The sequence below is a fragment of the Callorhinus ursinus genome, unplaced genomic scaffold, assembly GCF_003265705.2.
Source record: "Callorhinus ursinus isolate GAN/ISIS: 27379988/994484 unplaced genomic scaffold, GSC_fseal_2.0 scaffold14, whole genome shotgun sequence".
Taxonomy (NCBI): Eukaryota; Metazoa; Chordata; class Mammalia; order Carnivora; family Otariidae; genus Callorhinus; species Callorhinus ursinus.
Window position 1 is genome coordinate 21,256,940 of NW_027397076.1, and position 21,382 is coordinate 21,278,321.

The 21,382-nt window shown below is 33.3% G+C and overlaps 1 protein-coding gene across 3 annotated transcripts in view; it reads left to right on the top strand.

Moving 5' to 3' along the window:
- Positions 1 to 21,382, top strand: part of MGAT4C (MGAT4 family member C) — a 1,003,641-nt gene that overhangs the window by 596,795 nt on the left and 385,464 nt on the right. For 2 of the 3 annotated variants that reach the window (XM_073900560.1, XM_073900561.1), the window contains one exon: positions 1,296 to 1,357. The exons of the other annotated variant lie outside the window; for it this stretch is intronic. The gene's annotated coding sequence lies outside the window, so the exon portion shown is untranslated. The remainder of the gene's footprint in view (positions 1 to 1,295; positions 1,358 to 21,382) is intronic. 3 annotated transcript variants of the gene reach the window in all.

Consider the following 21,382-nt stretch of genomic DNA (forward strand, 5'->3'; position numbering starts at 1 on the left):
ATATGTTAAAAAAAAGAAAAGAAAAAAAGAAGAGAGTAGGAAGGGAAAAATGAAGGGTGGGAAATCGGAGGGGAAGACGAACCATGAGAGACTATGGACTCTGAGGAACAAACTGAGGGTTCTAGAGGTGATGGGGGTAGGGGGATGGGTTAGCCTGGTGATGGGTATCAAAGAGACATGTATTGAATGGAACACTGGGTGTTATAGGCAAACAGTGAATCATGGAACACTACATCAAAAACTAATGATGTAATGTATGATGATTAATATAACATAATAAAATAAAATTAAAAAAATAAAAAAGGAAATACTGATATCTCATTCACATGTAAGTAATGGGCCAAATATTGTCAACTTTAAAAATAAAGACATATGGATGCCAAGTAAATCTATCAGACAACGTCGTCTTGATATATTTATTTTTTTAAGTCTGAACCATACTTTCAGAACCCAAAGGTCTTGACATGGTAGTAGAGATGACCCTGATATTCATGGTTTCTTTAAGGATATTAATCTGAGCATTGAATAGAGAAAACCAAACAGCAAGATTGGAAAATAGAAACATAATTGGCCTGTTTGGAAAAAGTCCACTAGGGTAACAGTGACTAGATTCAACATGCAAGTGCCATCATGATGAATGTTTACAACACTTTTTTGAGAGCAAATTATACTGTGTGTGTGTGTGTGTGTGTGTGTGTGTGTGTGTGTGTGTGTGTGTGCAGGGACTGGAGATCAGCCAGATCAGCTGTATGCACAAAGCCGCTTTGGATCTGTCTTTTCAAACAAGAGCTGCAGAAAACGTTATAACAAGGTTGATGCTTTATTCCACTCTGGTAAGAGAAGTTTTCTTTTTCTTTGCTATGGTGAAAGTTTGATAAGAAATCCTTTTACACAGTAATGTGGTCAGGGAGAAGAGAAGCTGTTCTATATTACAAGTCATAAAATGTTTTCTTTTCTTTTGAACTACTTTTTTTCAGAATGCTTTTTGCCTGTATGTTATAGCAAAATAAAACCGAAACACAGAGTCATATTGTACGTGTTAAATTTGTATTTGAGGTAGGAGAGTCTTAAACTATTCTACCATTGAATGAAATGTGATGTTATTTCACATTTTATGCTGTTGATTGCCTGGTCAGGACAAAGGGGTAAAGTCAGTATTTTTCTGATACCATCGCTGAGAGTGAATCCCGTGTTTTTAAGCTTTCCCCTGACAAATGATATTATTAATGTCCAGCAGCTCACCACCATAAAGCTTCAAGAACCCAACCAAATTTGGCCTTTGTGTTTAATTGCAGATATTTCTGATCACCCTAACCTTTCATTTTAAAAATTGGAAAATCTGGAGATAGTATTCTGGGTGAGTTTGTATATTGCTTTTGTCACTTTAGTTCTAAATAATGTAACTGTACACATATATACAAAATACATGATTTTGTTTGTCATATAAATTTCTTTGACCTATAATGTGCCTCAGTATTTCCACAAAGATCTCTACATGTTATAAACTCTATCTGAATTCATATCTGTCTAAAATGACAAGAAATACACATAACTATGTACAAACATTTGACATGTACACAATTAATTTTAGGTAATGGCAGATTTACATGTTATAGCAATGTAATTCCTGGAGAAGCTTATAATTTGAAGTTTGCATTTATATTACTCTTCATTTTCTTGGTAAGCATTTGTTCAGAAAACAATGATATAAATATTGAAAAAACTTTACAACCAATCAGCTTCATTTAAAGCTAAATCTATTTTTTAAGTGAACTTGTCCAGTTTCTTTTTTTCATAGTTCAATTACATGTATGATTTGATACATATGTCCATGAAATTTTAATCTAAATATTTTTATGGATTTACCTCAGAGTAGTATTTCCAGCTCGAAGGTATAAACAACTGGCAATGTCAGTCTGATATGTCACTAATAAATATTCATGTTCATTTGATCATTTTAATAAGTTTATTGACAATTTATCTTGCTAAATGTTCAATGAGAGGAAATCTGTGATTTATAAAAGAAATGGAACATATGATATCTGTACAGATTTAATGATGATTCAACAAGTGTGCTTGAAAATAACTAATTTATATTACAGTTTGGGCTAAAGACAAACAGGTAAAAGTATTTCACACACAGGAACAATCAGGGACGAGAATAAATGCATTGAGAATCAGTTTTTCAGACTTAAAAATAATTCTGTCCCTTAATGCGTGAGCCTAAAAAGCTGCAGCAATACCATTTTTCCCTTTTTACCTTCTTTTAAATTATGTGTGCATTTAATACAAGTCCTTTTAAGTACTTCAGCTGTGTTTATTGTACTGAAATATGATGACAGCCCTGCCCCTGAAAGAGATTCGAGTTTAAGGGGAACTGGGGTAAGAAAATAATAATAGTAACAAATAAAGCCAAGAGTCCATAGAGTAAAAGAAAAAAAGAAAGAAAGAAAAAGTCAACATTCTGTGGTTTCTGCCCTGTTTAAGAGTGTGCCTTGCCCCTAGGCACATGCAGCCGGCAACAACAGCAAAATGCTCCAATTCTTTGACTTTGTATCTTTCCCAGATTTTGAAGGAAATCTCAGATGTACAAAAATATCCTTGTACGACATGGGGTGCCTGGATGGCTCAGTCGGTTAAGCATCTGCCTTCAGCTCAGGTCATGATCCCAGGGTCCTCAGATGGAGCCCCGTATCCAGCTCCCTGCTCCGCGGGGAGTCTGCTTCTCCCTCTGCCTCTGCCCCTCCCCACCACCCGTGCTCTCTCTCAATTAAATAAATAAAATCTTCTAAAAAATAAATCCTTGTAAGACAACAACCACATTTAATGGTATTTGTATCACCATTTCCGTTATTATCTTTGCTATTATAAACTACAGTTGTTAACACACACACACACACACACACACACACACACACACACACACACACACACCATATTCAGAAGACAGGAAAGGAAAGCAGGAATGGCACCTCCACCCCCTGATGAGTATGGCACAGCAGGATCTCCCAGAATGTTTTACTTTGAAGCCTTTACTTTTACTATTCATACCCAAGAACACTGCTTTTCCTATGTCTCCTGTGCAGGTTCCATCTGTCCTTTATGGCTCAGAGTAGAGGCCACGTTATATCATCATATCTTCCCAACAAGCCTCATGCTCACTCTGGGTGAAATTATTTCATTTTGGAACATTCTTATTTTTATCATTGTGGGGAAACCTGAAGTTTAGGAACAGCAGTCAAATTCAGTGCTTTGTATCTCAAAGACCATGGGACACTTTTGTCACATGTTCTTTCCTTCCAGACATCATTTGAGAAGTCAGCTTTTTAGAAAATTACATTTTTAGAAAAGTATTTTTTATTGCTTCTTAAATTTCCCTTGCTTTCTTTGCTCTCCTGTTTTTTGTTTGTTTGTTTGGTTGGTTGGTTTTGGTTTTTTTACAGCTGATAATCTTGTACCTCATTCATTGAGAAAACAAAATCATCTGGCATGTTCCCCCACATTCTTTTGCCTCTAAATCTAAAAAGTTTACTTCAATCTGCATCCATTTCTCTCTTCTTTCCACATTTTATAGTGGGAGGAAGAACCCAAACTTTCATCAGTGTTTGGTCTTTCCTTTACTTCTGACTTCTCAGGTATCCACTTCACTCTGTAAAACATTCATTCCTGATCTTCAAATCTATTTTCTTTGTAAAATCCTTCTAGTTGGATGTCTTTGTGTTCACTGCACATAGTTACTATTCCATGGCTGGGATAGCACATTCCCCTCTAGATGTCATCCTTGTTTCTGCTCAAAGACTTTTTTTTTTTTTTTTCTTTTCCCAGGCACCATTTTCATGACTTTATCTTCAATTCTCTCCAATCTTCCTCTGCCTTCATGTGTCTTCCCAACTTTCTCAGGTAGCCAATTGACTCTTGTTAATAAATTCTTTGGACACTTTTCAGTTCTTATCTTGGCTTCCTATCAGTATTGAAAGGGTGACTATTAAATCCTTTTTGAAACATTTTTCCCTTTACTTCTCCAACATCACCTTCTCATATATTTGTTTTGTTTATTTGATTTTCCTATTGTTTTAGTAGTTTATTTTCCTTCTCTTTCTCTTCACTGGACCACGTATTTAAGAGTTCCTCATAACTCAGTCAGGGTTTAATATTCCTCTATCTCTTATCTATCTATCTATCATCTATCGTCTATCTCTCTGTTTCCCTCCCTTCTCCACTTTTTCCATGGTCTTCATCACTACAGATGGTAGCTACACTTATGATGAGCATAAATTACATATAGAGTTATTGAATCACTATGTTATGCACCTGAAATTAATTGAAACATTGTGTGACAATTGTACATCAATATAAATAAATAAACATAAAAATAAATAGCAGGAATCTTACAATGAAGTGTACCAATAGCTAGGTGCATCTTTTGATAAAATAAGGATACACTTGACAGGCATGTTAGATTTTGGATCAGCCAATAAAAATACCTTCTACCCTAACCATTGTTTGATTAGGTTCTACCATGTTTCTATTTTACTATTGACTGGCACTATATATTATTGAATTTCATAAATTCCCTATTTCTTTAAATATGCAAATTAATAGGAACAAAGAAAGGGAAAAGTATATGAAAGTAGTACAATAAACAGATTTTGTTACTCAGGTATTCATACCTTTTAACAAAATAAGAATAAACGATGAGAGTCAACATATTGCATGAGAGTCAACATATTGAGAGAAATATTGCAAATGCTAATATAGTTATCTTTATTTTGAGATCTGTGGGATTTGAACAAAGATTCATAATGGACAGCTTTTAATCAAATTGAGAAGAAATATCTGAGAAAGAGGTATAGATGTGAAAGTTATAGCAGTCAGTTTCTTTGGGGTTACAACAAACAGAGAAAAAGAAATTGCCTCAGCCATTCTTGTGGAGAATATATTTCACAATAGAGTTCACTTAAAAGCAAGAATCACTTTTACTGAGGAATATTAATGATTATATATAGTGGACCCCTCCAGGCAGTGTTTGAACATTTGTATAGGATAAAAAAGAATTGCAGAGAAAGAAGACAGGAGATAATGCAGAAATAATGAGAAATTACTGAGAAAGAGGAGAATGACTTGCAACTAATACCTAATACAACTTATTTTGAAATACTGAGAATTTCAGCAAGGGAAATAAAAGGTCAAAGAAATTGTAGTCAGTTGCCAGTTAGAAGAGAGAAAGAGGAGTACATAGAACACAGGGCTAAGTCTGTCTTCAGAAGAAAATTGAAAAAAAAATTATAACATTTTAATCATAAATGCATAAAAGATTAGTGTCTCTGAAATGTGTATGTATCTATAAAATGCACTTTGATTTATACATTAAAAATCTCTATTTATAATAGACATGCCTCATTTTGCTTCTGATTGACTTTTCTAGGCACACCATTTCTGCTATTAATTCAAATATAAGTCCAGCAGAATTAGTTGCTTTATTTCTTTAAAATCCAGGTTACATTCTGAATTATAAAGGTTTTTTTCTTACATTTCTTTCAAAGGTGGTTAACCTTATATAATAAATTCTTAGCAAATAAATTTATTATGTGTGACCTACTGGTAGATAAATTAAGAAATTTGTTAGTTATAATAGTAATACTTTTTATAGATTCAGGTGAACACTACTGAAGAAAATATAGCATAACTGATCTCTGTTCAAATGAGCTAAGCTGGATCCTGGAGGTGAAGAGAGATATTTTAATTTCTCTAGAAATATCTCAGATACCAGGGGACATGAGATGATTTCTCTATAAAAGCTATAAGCTAACAAGTGATTTCCCAGGTGTTTATAAGTAGATATGGTTTTAATTTTTTTTAAAGCACTAGCACCACCCCAAATATGTATATGTATGTATGTGTGTATTATGTTTTGTTACATATGATATATACTATATGTATGTATGTACTTAACAGAGAGAGGAGAGAGAGATGGAGGGGGACTTGACAATCATATAGAGAATAACAACTTAGGCCCCAAAAATAAAAATAATATAAGAAGCACTCTCATTGCCAGATCTCATTGCAAAATATCATGTTATTAAATATATTTAGATTTGATAACCTGTTAACAAATTGAAACTCATTGTATTGTTTTTTTATTTCCCTGTACTTCCTTCATATTTTAGCCTTTTTCCACATAAATAAACTATCACATAAGCCTTCATTTCTGTGTCTGAAAATAATATATATATATGTATGCATTATGTATCTAAAAATATACTATGGAAATATCAGCAGACTAGGTATAGAAAGGGAGTTCCTCAACTGTAAAAACAACATCTACCAAAAAAAAAAAAAACCTATAGGTAACATTCTACTTAATGGTGAGGAACTACAAACTTTCTGGTTAAGATTTAGAAAAACAAGAATATCCCCTCTCACAACTTAACATCATACTGGAAGTACTAACTACTACAATAAAACAAGATATAAAAAAAAAGAAAAGGTATATGTATTGGGAAGTAAGATATAAAATTGTCTTTGTTTGTAGAAGACATGATTGTCTTTATAGTAAATCCAAAATAATTGGATGTAAGATCCTTGGAACTAAGAAGCAATTGTAACAAGGTTGCAGGATATGATTAGTATCAAAAAAGTCAATCAATTTCATATATACCAGCAATAAACAAATGGACTTTGAAATTAACAACCAATCTACCAGACCCTTGATCTTGGACTCCCAGCTTCTAGATCTGTGAGAAATGAATTTCTGTTTTTCACAGGCCACTCAGTCTATTGTTTTTTGTTACAGTTGCTTGAATAAGACAGACTGTTATTCAAATATACAAATAATTCTTAAAACTCAGTAATAAGAAATGTAACAGCCCAATAAAAAATGGGCAAAAGGACTTAACAAACACTTTACCAAAGAAAATACACAAGTGGCAAATAAGCATATGAAAAGGTAGATGGAATAAAAAGAAGGAAAAGGTAGTGGCATCACAAATTATAAGGGGGTTACAAATTAAAAGAAGATATCGTGACATGCCAATTAAAATGGCAAAAATCTAGAACACTGACAAAACCAAATATTGGTGAGGATGTGGAACAACACAAATTCTCCTTCATTGTCGGTGGAAATGAAATGGTACAGGAACTTTGGAACTTGGTTGGTAATTTATAAAATCAAACATAATCTTAGCATGTGATCCAGCAGTCATGCTTTTTTGTACTTAAACAAAGGAGATGAAAACTTATGTTTACACAAAACCAATACACAGATATTTATAGCAGCTTTATTTATAATTTCTAAAACGTGGATGCAACCAAGATGTCTTTCATTAGGAGGTGGATAAGTACACTGTGCTACATTTGAACAATGAGATAGTATTCAGATCTAAAAAGAAATGAGCTATCAAGGTATGAAAAGACATGGAGGAAAGCTAAATGCACATGACTAAGTAAAAGAAGCCAATAGGAAAAGGTTACATACTGTATGACTCCAACCAGATTCTGGAAAAGGAAAAACTATGGAGACAGTTAAAAGATCAGTGATTGCCAGGGGTTAGGAGGAAGGAATGACTAGGCAGAGCAGAAGGGTTTTTAGAGTAGTGAAACTATTCTGTATGTCACTGTAATGGTGAATACATGTCACTATACATCTGCCAAAACCCACAAAATGTACAACAAGTGATAATAATATGTGAGTGTATGTGTATGGACTATAACATATGCATCACTGGTGCAGGATATTGCTATTAGGGGAGGCTGTGCATGGGAGGAGACAAAGGATATATGGAAACTCTCCATGCCTTCTGCTCAGTTTTGCTGTGAACCTAAAATTGTTCTAAAAAACATGTATTTACTAGGAAAAAAAATAGATGAGGAAAATTGTGAGGCAGCAAATATAGGGCTTGGCTTTGTTGTAAATTTACCATAGGTATCTTTGCTAATCCAGGAGTACATCAGGAATGAGCTTGCCATAAGACATTTACTTTGCTGTTCCCTCTACCAAGAATATCATTCCCTCAGATAGCCTCATGGATTACTCCCCCATTTTATATATTCACTTCAAATATCACCTCCTCAGAAAGATTGCTCCAGCTTCCCCCCTCCCCTGGTCACTCTGTATACTGCTACCACACTTTTTTTTTCAATAACTTACAACTACTTGATATTTTATTTACTTATTTGCTTTATTTTTCTCTCCTAGAGTAAGACAGACTAAGTTTAACACTGCATGGTAAGTGTGTGGTATCTTCAGGAAAAACATTATGATTATACTAGATTGATTACCCTAATTATTCTTTCTTTGGATGATCTGTTCTGTAATTATAGTGACATGTGAGGAACACATAACATTATTTACTTAACCATAACACCTTATGGTTAATACACATAAACACACACTATATGACATTTACTTATGAAAGTAAAAAAAAAAATTGAGATTTGTTTTTTTTTCATTAATTCACATACCTTTTTGTGAGAAAATATTCTGTAAATGACAAGAGTGAATAAACTTGATCCTTATGATATTTCATAGGGAAATTGTACTCATTCATTCCTTTCAATTCTTCAGTCAAGACCAGTGGTTAAGGCCATGAGGTCCTATGTTTGACAACTTTTGTTTTAAGCCTGCCACTCCTCTTTCCTACTGTTTGTGAATTTAGGCAAAAAAATATAAACTCTCCCATTAATATAATGAAGGTAACATTTCTGTCACTATAAAATGATTCAGATTAAATAAGAAAATACATACATATTAGTAATAAGAATGCCTAGCACATATTACTATGAACAGGTTAGTCATTACTATTTTAAGATATTTTGATACTGCAGATATCCCCTGACAATTCTCTTTACATGTGAATGGTCAAAAGGCAGCCACACTTTCTTCCACTTCTAGTATTTTTGTTAGGTGACCATTGCACTAACAATTTTGTACTTCAATTTTAATAACCATCATTTTCATAATCAATCTGTCCCTTAATATTGATATGTTCATTTCCTTTGTCACATATGACTGACACCATACTATATAATCAATACTAAGTTCTACAACTTCTTGTTCTTAAAGTATCTCCTGATTCATCTTTTCCATTGCCATTAATTTATCCTGATAAGTACCTTTGTAAAAATTTTTCATCTATATTGTTGAAAAGTCACTAATCTATTCTTATGTGTTTGTCCATATCAAGTCATTCAACTTACCCACTAATCAACCACATGTACTTCCTCAAAAGAATGTCACTTTACCCCCCTCCCCCATTTTGCAGTAATTTTAATGCAGTAGGTTGGTAAGACTCCTCCTAACTTTAACATTTGTAGTTTCTATCAAAGTATCTGTAGTTGATTCCTACAGTCAGTGTCATGTTGGAATTTGTCAGCTCTGCTCCATGTATTTCAACTTCCTTTCAGTACCAGCAAGCTAGCCAGAATCTACCCTTTTCTTCTTATGGTGATGGCAGAAATGTGAAAGAACAAGCCCAAGAACTTCTCAATCCTCCTCAAGCTGCTGCAATAGTCACTAACATTTTATTGGCCAAAACAAGTCACGTGACCAAGCCCAAAGTTAACAGGCCTGAAAGTATTTTCTGCCCATGGATATGGGGGAGGGAGGAAATGTATAATTTCAAACAATAATCTAATTTACCCCTGCTATCTAAAGAAATGCTTAGAAATTCTATTATTATTTTATTGTTATAAAGAAGCTGTATATCAATGATATCAAGAATATCATTGGGCGCCTGGGTGGCTCAGTCATTAAGCATCTGCCTTCGGCTCAGGTCATGATCCGAGGGTCCTGGGATCGAGCCCTGCATTGGGCTCTCTGCTCCACAGGAAGCCTGCTTCTCCCTCTCCCACTCCCCCTGCTCATGTTTCCTCTCTTGCTATGTCTCTCTCTGTCAAATAAATAAATAAAATCTTTAAAAAAAAAAGAATATCACAATCTGAGGGTGCCCGGGAGGCTCAGTCGGTTAAGTGTCTGCCTTCCGCTTGGGTCATGATCCCAGGGTGCTGGGGTCAAGTCCCACATAGAGTTCCCTGCTCAGTGAGGAGTCTGCTTCTCCCTCTGCCCCTACCCCTCTGCTCCTACTCTCTCTCTCACAAAAATAAATAAATAATATCGTTTAAAAAAAAGAATATCACAATCTGAAAAATTCATGTGAAAAAATTAAAAGAACCAATATTATGTAATTTTCAATTTTTATATTATAGTAATAATAACATAATTAGTGGAAAAACTTTGTCCATATATGTTACAAATTTTTTTCAGTTTTCTTTATTTTTAATTCATATGAAGTGTGTGTTGAAGTATAGAAAATTAAATATTTTCTCCAAAAATAGTAATGTAATTTTATCAATTTAATTCAATTTTTTATTTGTTTTGAGGTGGGTTTTTTTGTTGTTTTATAGACCTCATTGGAAAGGACTTTCCTAACTACAGTCAACTCCTTCAGGGTGTCTGCATCATTTTGTGATTTTCCTGTAGCACATATCTTCTTCTATGAAATATATTTCACTTTCCAGATGTTATGCATAGAACATAGTTAATTGAGAAACAATCCTTTAGAAACAAGAATATTTTTAAAAGTACATAACAATTTGTAAGATAACCCATGCATGCAGGAAGTTGCATATTTGCCTATATACAATTTTTAACATTATTACAAAGTTAATCTATGACTTTTCCTACTAGCAAAGCAATATTTACTCTGATTTGTAAACAATTTATGTTTTTATAAGCACATATGTTTTAATATTGGTACACTTTATTTCAAATTTTTAAAAGTAATAGCAAATAATAAAATAAATAAAAATTAAATGTAAAGTAAAATCCCATATTTGAGATATACATATATATATATATTCCACTCCAATTCATGTGATATATTATTTAATTAATGACCAAGCTAGATTTAGGATTTGAAAATATATTATTGAAAAATAAACAGGATGTGGAATTTTAAAACCTATATGCAACTATCTATCTATATCTCTATATCTTTTAAGTGTAATGCATTTTGGATGAATTTATCTTGGTTATCTCAAACTCTCAATCATATATTTATGAGTATTTATTCAGGTTATTCTAGGTAGGAAAATAAATAATCCGATGTACTTATTATTCAACAGAATTTAAGATTACTGTCAACTTGAAATATTATTTACTTGCACACATACACATATATAAAATATCAGATTGACAGGTAGATAGATGATAGGTAGATGATGGATGGATGGATCGATCGATAGATAGATGATAGGTAGAGAAAATATTTTATATTAGATATACTTTTGATAAAATGTCACTGATTTTATACCCTGAAAAGTAGATGACTGTATGAAGAATAATTACCTCCTTTTTTAAAAATATTTTATTTATTCATTTGACAGAGAGAGAGACAGCGAGAGAGGGAACACAAGCAGGGGGAGTGGGAGAGGGAGAAGCAGGCTCTCCACTGAGCAGGGAGCCCACTGCGGGGCTCGATCCCAGGATACTGGGATCATGACTTGAGCTGAAGGAAGATGCTTAATGACTGAGCTACCCAGCTGCCCCATTACCCCCTTCCTTTCTCTTCAGATTAGATTTACAGATGAATAAAAAGAATCAGAATTCTTTAGTATCAGGATTTTGATGCCTAGTGCTTTACTGCACCAAGCAAAAGTACTTTCCAGCACTTTTGTGAATGACCTCGCAATGGAACTGATCCTTAACCTTCAGAGATTCTTTTCTGTTATGTGGCCCAGGTCTGTTCTCTGCAGATGCATATTTAAGAACAAGCACATTAGAATCCAACAGCCTTAGTTCAAAACTGAGTTCCATTGCCCATCAGTAGTAAAACTTGAGCAATTAATCTAACCTCTATCCACCTGCATTTTCTCATCTCTGACATGGAAGTAATAACATCTGTTCTATAGGATTAAATGAGATAATCTAGGTAAAGAATTCTGTCTTGAATTATATATAATACATGCATTTCCTATTTCTATAACCTGATGTAATTTGTCACAGAGATACTATACTATATTAGCTTTTAAATATTCTATGTGAATGAAAAGGTTCACCTTTTATGACATTTTAGAAAACACGGCTATCAGATATTTTCCTTCCACCAATATAAATGGAACAGAATTGTCTATTATTGGACAATTAAAAATATGACTACTAGGGATATGAAAATTTCTCTTTCTGAATGTATAGAAGGGTCTGGACATGTGCAAGTGCATGTGTGTGTGTGTTTGTGTGTGTGTGCAAGGGGCTGGGAGAACAACAAAAATATTTCCATAGTCAAAAAGAATGCTTCAGTCAGTCAAGTACAGGTTCTATGATATTAAACACTTTATTTTTGAAGGGACAGAAAGTGAAAAGTAGAAAATATATGTTTTAAAATGTTAAAATATCTGTAACTGTACTAATGTAGCATTATAATGATACTGTATATAGTACTACCTACCTCTCCTGGAACTAGATAGTCAAAGTCAGGACTATAGTATGAAGTATATATTCATTTATGGTCCATATCCTACCACAAAGAAATGTAGAATGAGAACATCAGAGTTGCACGCTAAAAGAAGAAGGTGGCCTCTCCTTACAAAACACAACCCTCTTCTTTCCTAAAAGTTTATAGAATACAGCTATAAGAGTAGTATCTTAAACCCCTGATTGCCTGTCTTTCTTCAATACTTCCTGCCCCTGTTAGCTGACATTAACAAGGCATAGACTCATCAACTATGGACAGCTCTTTGCATATAAGTTATACCTCAATAAAGCTATTTGCAAAATAAAGATGTGGACACTTGAATAGAACAATGGCATAAGAAAGTCTACATATGATTTTTATACTTTATATGTGAAATTTAACTGAGATGATATAGTTATTTACTATAGTGTCTGGTATCTTAGAAATGATCAACAAATTAGAATTTTATTATGATGATATAGTTCCTCTTCTACTCTTCTTAATATCTGGCAATAAGGCAGCAGACTTATGAGCCACTGGGTGAAGGAATGGCAATGTAAGATTTTCCTTTTTGTAAAAAATGAAAACATACACTAATGATCTAAGGACAGTGCTGAAATAGAAATAGCCAGAAAGTCACTGACTGTGATGGACTACCTATTTTGAGTTGTCAGGGGCAGATGCCATATATATTGCTTATCTAGATAAGTATCTAATAGGTGGTGTCTATCTAATATTGAGAAGATAGTTTTAAAATGAAAAGTCCTTTTTTAAAAATTTTTTATTGTTATGTTAATCACCATACATTACATCATTAGTTTTTGATGTAGTGTTCCATGATTCATTGTTTGTGCATAACACCAGAGCTCCATGCAGAACGTGCCCTCTTTAATACCCTCCCCTCTAGAACTCTCAGTTTGTTTTTCAGAGTCCATCGTCTCTCATGGTTCATCTCCCCCCCTCCGACTTACTCCCCTTCACTCTTCCCCTCCTGCTATCTTCTTTTTCTTTTTTCTTAACATATGTTGCACTATTTGTTTCAGAGGTACAGATCTGTGATTCAACAGTCTTGCACAATTCACAGCGCTCACCATAGCACATACCCTCCCCAATTTCTATCACCCAGCAACCCCATCCCTTCCACCCCCCACCACTCCAGCAACACTCCTTACAAGATATTTAAGTATTTGTATGCATTTACATAGCTTGCTTCTATTATGGAAAGAGGAAAAAGTTTTGCATTTTTACTTATTTGATTGAGATAAAATATATAAGAAGTATACCATGGAACAAACTATATAGTTATTGATATAGGTGTTGATTATTATTATTGCTATCATTAATTTAATTAGCACTCTTTAAATTATGCAGAGACAGAAAGGCATTTGTAAGTTTTCCCTATAATCAGAAGGAAACTTTGTTACACAAAGGCAAGTTTAATACCCATCCGTTGACCTTGGAAAATCCCCAAGATATTGGTGAAGTTATATGTATGTGATACTTCAATATTTTTATTGGAGAAGGGATCATTATGTAATTTTGTTCATTGGCTGATGCAAGACACTCTAGACCTTAGAGCAGAAAGGTAGGAGAATGGACTCAGTGCTATTTAACACTTGGCACTGCCAGTATTCACATTGTCAAATGCAAGTGTAATATGCAAAACAATTTTGAAAATATTAAGCCGTCATATATATTTCTCATTCTTCTTAAATTATGAAGAAAGTCTGCATACCATAATGTCCAGACCAAAAGAGCTGGAGCCACTACTTTGCTGCCTTGGCTTAAATTCAGCTTCTATCACTAATGACTATGTATCTTTAAAAAAGTTACTTTATCTCTCTGTGCCTCACTTATCCCCTATAAAATAGATATAATAATAGTGCCTACTTTGCTGAGTTGTTATAATAATTAAAAGATTTAATAAACATGTTCTTAGTGCCTGGCATAAGACATTAAGCTCTATATTTGTGTTTAATGATGATGATGATGATGCTCATGCCCAGCCAATCCTCACTCACACATGCTTCAGGGACTGGGAAGATACAGCCTAGAACAATTCATCCATTTCTCAGTTCTGTCAAATCAGTTCAGTAAATCAATCAGAGAAGAGGTAAGCTGGAAAACTAATCATTGAATGTAGTAATAATAGTAACAACAACCCTATAGTCCTAAATTCTCTTTAAAAATAAAGGAAAATTATGCACTGAATTTTGCTGCAAGCTAAAAAGAGCACACTGCACAACATAAGGGAAGTTCTAACCAACTGGAGAGAGAATATAACTTTACTAGATTAGTTAATAAATATTTTAATTTCCACTGATTGCTGCAGGAAAATGTGGGCAGAAATTAAAGAAAGGGTTCATTAGACCTCTTAACTGTAAGAAGCACTATTATTATTCCCCTTTCACAGATGAGGAAATAGAGGTTTTAAGGATGCTAATATGTGGTAGAAATGGTTCTGGAACCCACTTTTTTTTTTACTTAAATCCAGTGTTCCTAACACTTATTTCCTGCTATTCTATGTTTTATTATATATGTCAATTAACCAAAAAGTCTAAGCTGTGACAAGAGAAATTTAATTGTCATGTCTTATATGCTAACACAAATATTCAGGTCAATTTTTCATGATTTCCTGTTCTACACTATTAATTTTGATTTTTATATAACTCGAGTGAAAGTGGAAAGTTTTATATACAGAAAACATAGGTCTACTTATTTTCCCTTTGCTCTACGTCTCTGATGCTCCTTTTCTAAATATCTAGCTTGCATGGTGAATGGTCCTAAGTGGACACATACTTACAATGAATGTCCACACATTGACTCTCTCAATACTGAGGAGGGAGAGAGTGCTAATCTCGATGTGAAGACTCATGCTAATAATTTTCAATACATTTAGGGATGGGTATTTTAACACTTAAAGATTTTTATTTCCCTGGTTTTTACTCTCAATCCTTTCTACTATGAGGCTTTTTCAGAAGCATTAAACTTCTATTTATATTACAGTGTAATTCAGTTACAGCATGCCTCCCCCACTCTTTATGCATGTATGTGTGCAGACATGCACACACTTGCACACACATGTACTCAAGAGGGGAATACATCATATAATTGATTGACAAATTCTCAGTTATTCCATTACAGAAAATTCCATTCATGTTGCTAGAACTAAAAAAAAAAATATGGTTGCCATACATTTTCTGTAATTTCCCAAAGACAATTTTTAGTTAAATAGAATATTTTAGGCTGATATAATATTAAAACTCTGGCTTAAATATTTTTATTTCAGATTAAATTCCAGTAAGCAGTAAATAATATTGCTTTAAAGCTTTTAAAGCATTTCATATTTAATATTATTTTATTTACTTTACCCTGACCATACATACAGTAAAATATAACATTTTGACACTAATAGAAAATATTTTTATAGTCTTAAAATATTTATTAACTAATGTAGTAAAGTTAGGAATAATTTACATCCAAGCAAACTTAGTATAGGCAAAGAGTTACAAAGGAAATCTCATAAAACAGAGCTGATCGTCTAATTCGTCCTGCATCTTTCTTGTGGCTATGCTCAGACACCATTTTATTCTGATGTTTTGTAGACTACCTTCTGCCCATTGTCCATTTTTCTCCCTAAATTGCATAACAAAATAAATAGGTGATAGCTCTCAGCACTTGACGGTGGTGGGAAAGATTAGCAGGAATGTTGACTTTGACAAATCAGATATATTAAGCCTTTGCTGGAGGGACCCACTGCAGAAAAGCTGGTTTGTCATTATAACCAAGATACAGTTTGTTTTTTTCCAAAAACAAACGCTTTTTGTTGTAGTGTATTAAATTGGAGCCTAATTGCCCACACACCTGAACTTTAAATTATTTTGCAGGATCCTTTTTGGTTTTGTAACATTAGGCAAAACATTGACCCATAGCATTTTATAAAGAGAAAATACAGATTTTCTCTCTGTAGGAGAAATTGGTTTCAAATGAGAATTACTATGGGCATAAAAATTGATTTTAAAATACTACTTCTTTGACACATAAGTTCCTTGTTGGCCAGAAGATTTAAACTCCATTGCGGCCTTATGACCAGAGCTATTGGTATGTTTGTGTTCTCATATGCTATACCAATTGTTAAGATTGTCAAGAGTTGAAAAATATTTTTCTAAATGTATACTGATATTTTTTAACTGATCTGTAAGTTTTGAAGAGAAATTGATTTCTCTTCAATTCTTTTTTTAATGGTTAAGGCAGCTCCCTAGGGCTTCTCACAATTCCAAAAGTTTGAACATTAGCTATATATCTGCTGATAGTATTTTGTACTTCAGTTTACTGTGTTTAAGAGTGGGAGAAAAGAGGGATAGAGTTGATGGAAAGGCACGTTTAAGTAGAAGAGTGTTTGAGCGGTAAAATGTTTGATATAAACTCTATCTCCATTTATCATAGTGTTGTTTGTGGGTCCTTGACTTCTGTCATTTTGTCATTTTGTGCCATACTAGCTCTTTGAAAGAACCCTGATTCTAAGGCTTCATTCAGGAAAAATCATATTTTATACTATTTACCATTAGTAAATGACTTGGTTTCTCTTTCTGCACTAAATGATTAATAGTGACTCTTGTGAATGACTTACAGATGAATATTTGTGACTTCTGCTCATGCTTCATATTTATATATTTTATATTTTCTTGAATCTACACCAGATATACTTACAAATGTTATATCGGATTTGTATTTTTCTCCTTACATTTTAGATTTGGTCTTAAACCTAAAGTATTTGAAAAAGTGTGAGTTTTCTTGGTGAACTGTGAAATCTGGATTTGGGGAATAATATCTTTTTGGAAGGCTATTCAGGATAAATTACTATATACAGTAGATAGGTTTTGAGAACCAAATAAATGAGCCTCAGCTGAAGTCTGCACTTAAAGATTAATGATAGGTATGATAAATGTAGTGAGGGCCCAGTTTCTGGAAATCTTAATATTGAAGACACTATACCAGTGAGGGTTAGAGTAATTATCTTAAACATAGACACGTCTTAAATTTTTTAGTATAATTGAGCATCTGGTCATTAATACTAACACATAAAAATGCTTTCTTTTATTTCTGCCATGTAAAGACTCTCAAAGAGGGTAAAGAACACCCAAGTTTAAGATATGTTCTATCAAATGGAGCTCTTCAGATTCTGACCCAAATTATATTTTGTTTTGTTCTCTCATTATGAAAATAATCTTGAAATGTGTTCCAATTTGAAGGGATATTCAGAACTTCAACCTTACTCTGAATTGACAATCATTCAGATTTTACCAGAAATAAAGTACCAAGTAAATATCTATACATGGGTTTTTTATAGCCAAATTTTTCAAGTGGTAGGCCATATGGGATTAGATCATATTCCTAAACCAGAGTGATTTAAAATGCAAGTTGTTGTACACCACCCTAAAGCACAATGTGGTTTGTAGAATATTGCCCATTTTTACATGATTTATTTCTGTGGAGAGAGATTGGTAATTTTTAGAATTTACCTATAAAGTGACTTTATATTGTAAGCTGCTAAAATGTGGCCCAGACTATTTTGTAGTAATACAAATTTTGCTCAGATTTAGAGAATTTGTGAATAGGCTTGCTACCTATGAATTAAACAGTAAACCCTTATAAAATATATTTTCATCAGAATCTAGATGAATAAATACAGAGGTTCAGAACCAGACTTAGAATGGAGGGGAGTACGTCAGAGGGGGAGACGAACCATGAGAGATGATGGACTCTGAAAAACAAACTGAGGGTTCTAGAGGGGAGGAGGGTAGGGGGATGGGTTAGCCTGGTGATGGGTATTAAAGAGGGCACATTCTGCATAGAGCACTGGGTGTTATGAACAAACAAAGAATCATGGAACACTACATCAAAAACTAATGATGTAATATATGGTGATTAACATAACAATAAAAAATTTAAAAAAAATAACTAACTTTAAAAAAGAGGTGGAGAGGGAACTTTATTGGCAATTCCTTCACTAAAGGAAACATGGAACATTGTCATATTTATTCCTTTTCTCCTATTTGTGTCTCTACCCAACTCATACATGCAAATAGTCTCTGCTCTGGTTTTCCATGTCCTACTATAACTCACTTCATAAAGTCAAAATTCCCCTTCCCTCTCCCAATACCACCACAAACACCTGCACACTATAACAACCACACTGATTCCTTGAGCATTAAGGGCTCGTGCTCCTTCACTACAAGATAACTTTGTGAGGTGAAATGGCTTTGTCAGTTTATCTCCATTTAAGTCCCAAAACATTACTATTTGTTTTCCTGTGTATTTTGACTTCCTTACTCCTTTTGGTACATTTTTCTAAGACTAAAATGTCACCCTGTTCTTTTTCTAGTCTCCTTTTGAAATTCTAAATGAGCATCTTACTTCATTCCTTGATCTAGGAAGCTGGAAGACTGGCTGAGCTGAAGAAGTGTTAATATGAATTTGTATTTATATATTTTACAGTTATTTATATAATATATTTTGCATATCTATATATATCATGCAGAGGCTGGAAGAAAACCTCTTTAGTTTCTCTTAATATTACTGGATTCAAGATCTCGGAGTTCAGGATTTGGAAGGTTAGGACTTTCAGCAGGAATTTTTAACAGACCTGTTAACGTTTAAGAAATCCTCTTAATTTAGGTATAATAAATTTTACATTTATTCCCCTATGTTTAGAAAATAATCATGTAACAGATCATGAAGCTATGAGATATGGAGAGGGAAATGATGTTATTTTGTTTCCCAAGTAATTCCTATGAATACATTTGATTGCAACACACTATAGTAGGTGAAATATTTTGAAAATGCAATAACCATAATTACTCCCAAAACTAGAGAAAGTTCTGAAGATTGTTTTGGGTGGAAAAAAAAGATTAGGATTTTTCTGGGAAGTTATTTCAGCAGAATATTTGACCTCAGCCTTCTACTAGCATTATTTTACAGAGTCATAAATGGTTTCTTGGCAAAATCCAATCAACTTCTTCAATTTTCTTCCTTTCCCCAGTTGTATTTACAATCTTTCTAATATTATTTTCTACTTTATCTTACCTGAAGCTTTACTGTTTTTTTTAAACTTTGTTTCTCCTTACTAGCTCTTCTTTTGATAATCAATTGCTGATGAGGTCAGTTTTATACAGTATTCTCTAAACACTAATTCGTAATTAACTATTTTTTTTCAACAAGAATAATTATTCTTTGCCTATTTTGTATGAAATATTAAGACAATCCATCAGCCAATCTGGCATAACCCAGACTTATATTTATATATATGTTATTCACAAATCATATGCTCTGACTATTCACTCTATCTCCAATTATTTTATAGTGGAGTTTGAAATGAGATTAATATCAGAATATTTTATCAATAGTCTTTTGAAATGGCTTGTACTGTTAAAAGAGAAGAAAATAAAATGCAATGAATGAATGTTCTTTAGATACATAATTATGAAATTTACTCAAAAGTATCGTGATTAGCCATAAAGGTTCTGGGATGTGACTGGGCTCCAGCCCTGCTCCAATCATTTCTCAGTTGTGTGAATTTGGACAAGACACTCATGCTCATTAAGCATTGGTTTTCTCATCTGTACAATCAGCATAATTACAGCTATTTCATTGTTCTGTTTGTTTGTTTTTGTTTTTGAGAAACAAATGGGGTAATCTCTGTAAACTCTGTGATAAAGTAAGCATTCCTAAATTGTATGCCACATGTTATTGTTACAGAAAAATCCATCTTTGTTCCTCCCTGCACTATACATCATCTAAGGTGTCAATAAAATTCTCAATTATAAATACTGCCTATAAATATCTCCCATTCAAATATTTTAAATATACAAATAATTAAATATGTTTCACAGTCAAGTATTTATTAGTTAAAAAATGTGAACAGACACCAACATTCACAGTTAGGGTGAAGGTTTAATTACAATATATTTTTGTTTATTTTAATTTATATAAATTATAACCTAATTAAATCAGTGTTATAGAGAAGCAGGTAAACAGAATCACTAGTTATATATGCTTTGTGTGGGATAGAAAAGGCAAATAAATGATTCCCATCAATAGATCTTACAACATTTAAATTTATAATATGTTTACATTTATGTTTTACTTGAACAAAGTATATTTCAGCCTGGAAGAGCATGAAAAAATCAGGTTCTTTCAACATTGAGAAACTCTGTGGTCATTGAATAGTTTAACAGAAAATGCTAAAAGACTTGTGTGTGTTTTTTTTTCTAAGATTGAGTTGTTTAAAGGATTTTCCAGTTTACTTATTCGTAATCTTGTCATATGCATCATAAACTAATCACTTGTGAAAAACAAAATGAAAAGCATTTTATGGATGTGTAACTAATTAGTTTTCTCCACATTCTAAAAACTGATGAATCTGTACAGATCATCGATGATAACTCCTATTGGATGTATTAGTTTCCTAAGACTGCTATAACAAAATACTACAAATGAGATAGCTTAAAATAACGGGAAATTATTGTCTTACAGTTCTGGGGTTAGCAAGTCTGAAATCAAGATGTTGGCCAGGACCATGCTTTGTCTGAGGCCTGTAAGGGATAATCTTTCCTTACCTCTTCTGGTTTCTGGTGTTTGCCACCAATTCTTGGCAGTCCTTGGCTTGTAGATCTATTGGTCCAATTTCTGCCTCTCTTGTCATATATCCATCTTTTCCACGTGTGTCTCCATCTTCACATGGTCTTCCCAATGTGAGTGTCTGTGTCTTTGTCCAAAGTTCTTCCTGTAATGACACTAGGCATATTGAATTAGAGCCCACCTTGACAGTCTTAGTTTAATGTGATTCCGACTGCAAAAACCCTACTTCTGTATAAGGTCACGTTCACATGTACTCGAGGTTACGATTTCATTGTATCTTTCTCAGTGACACA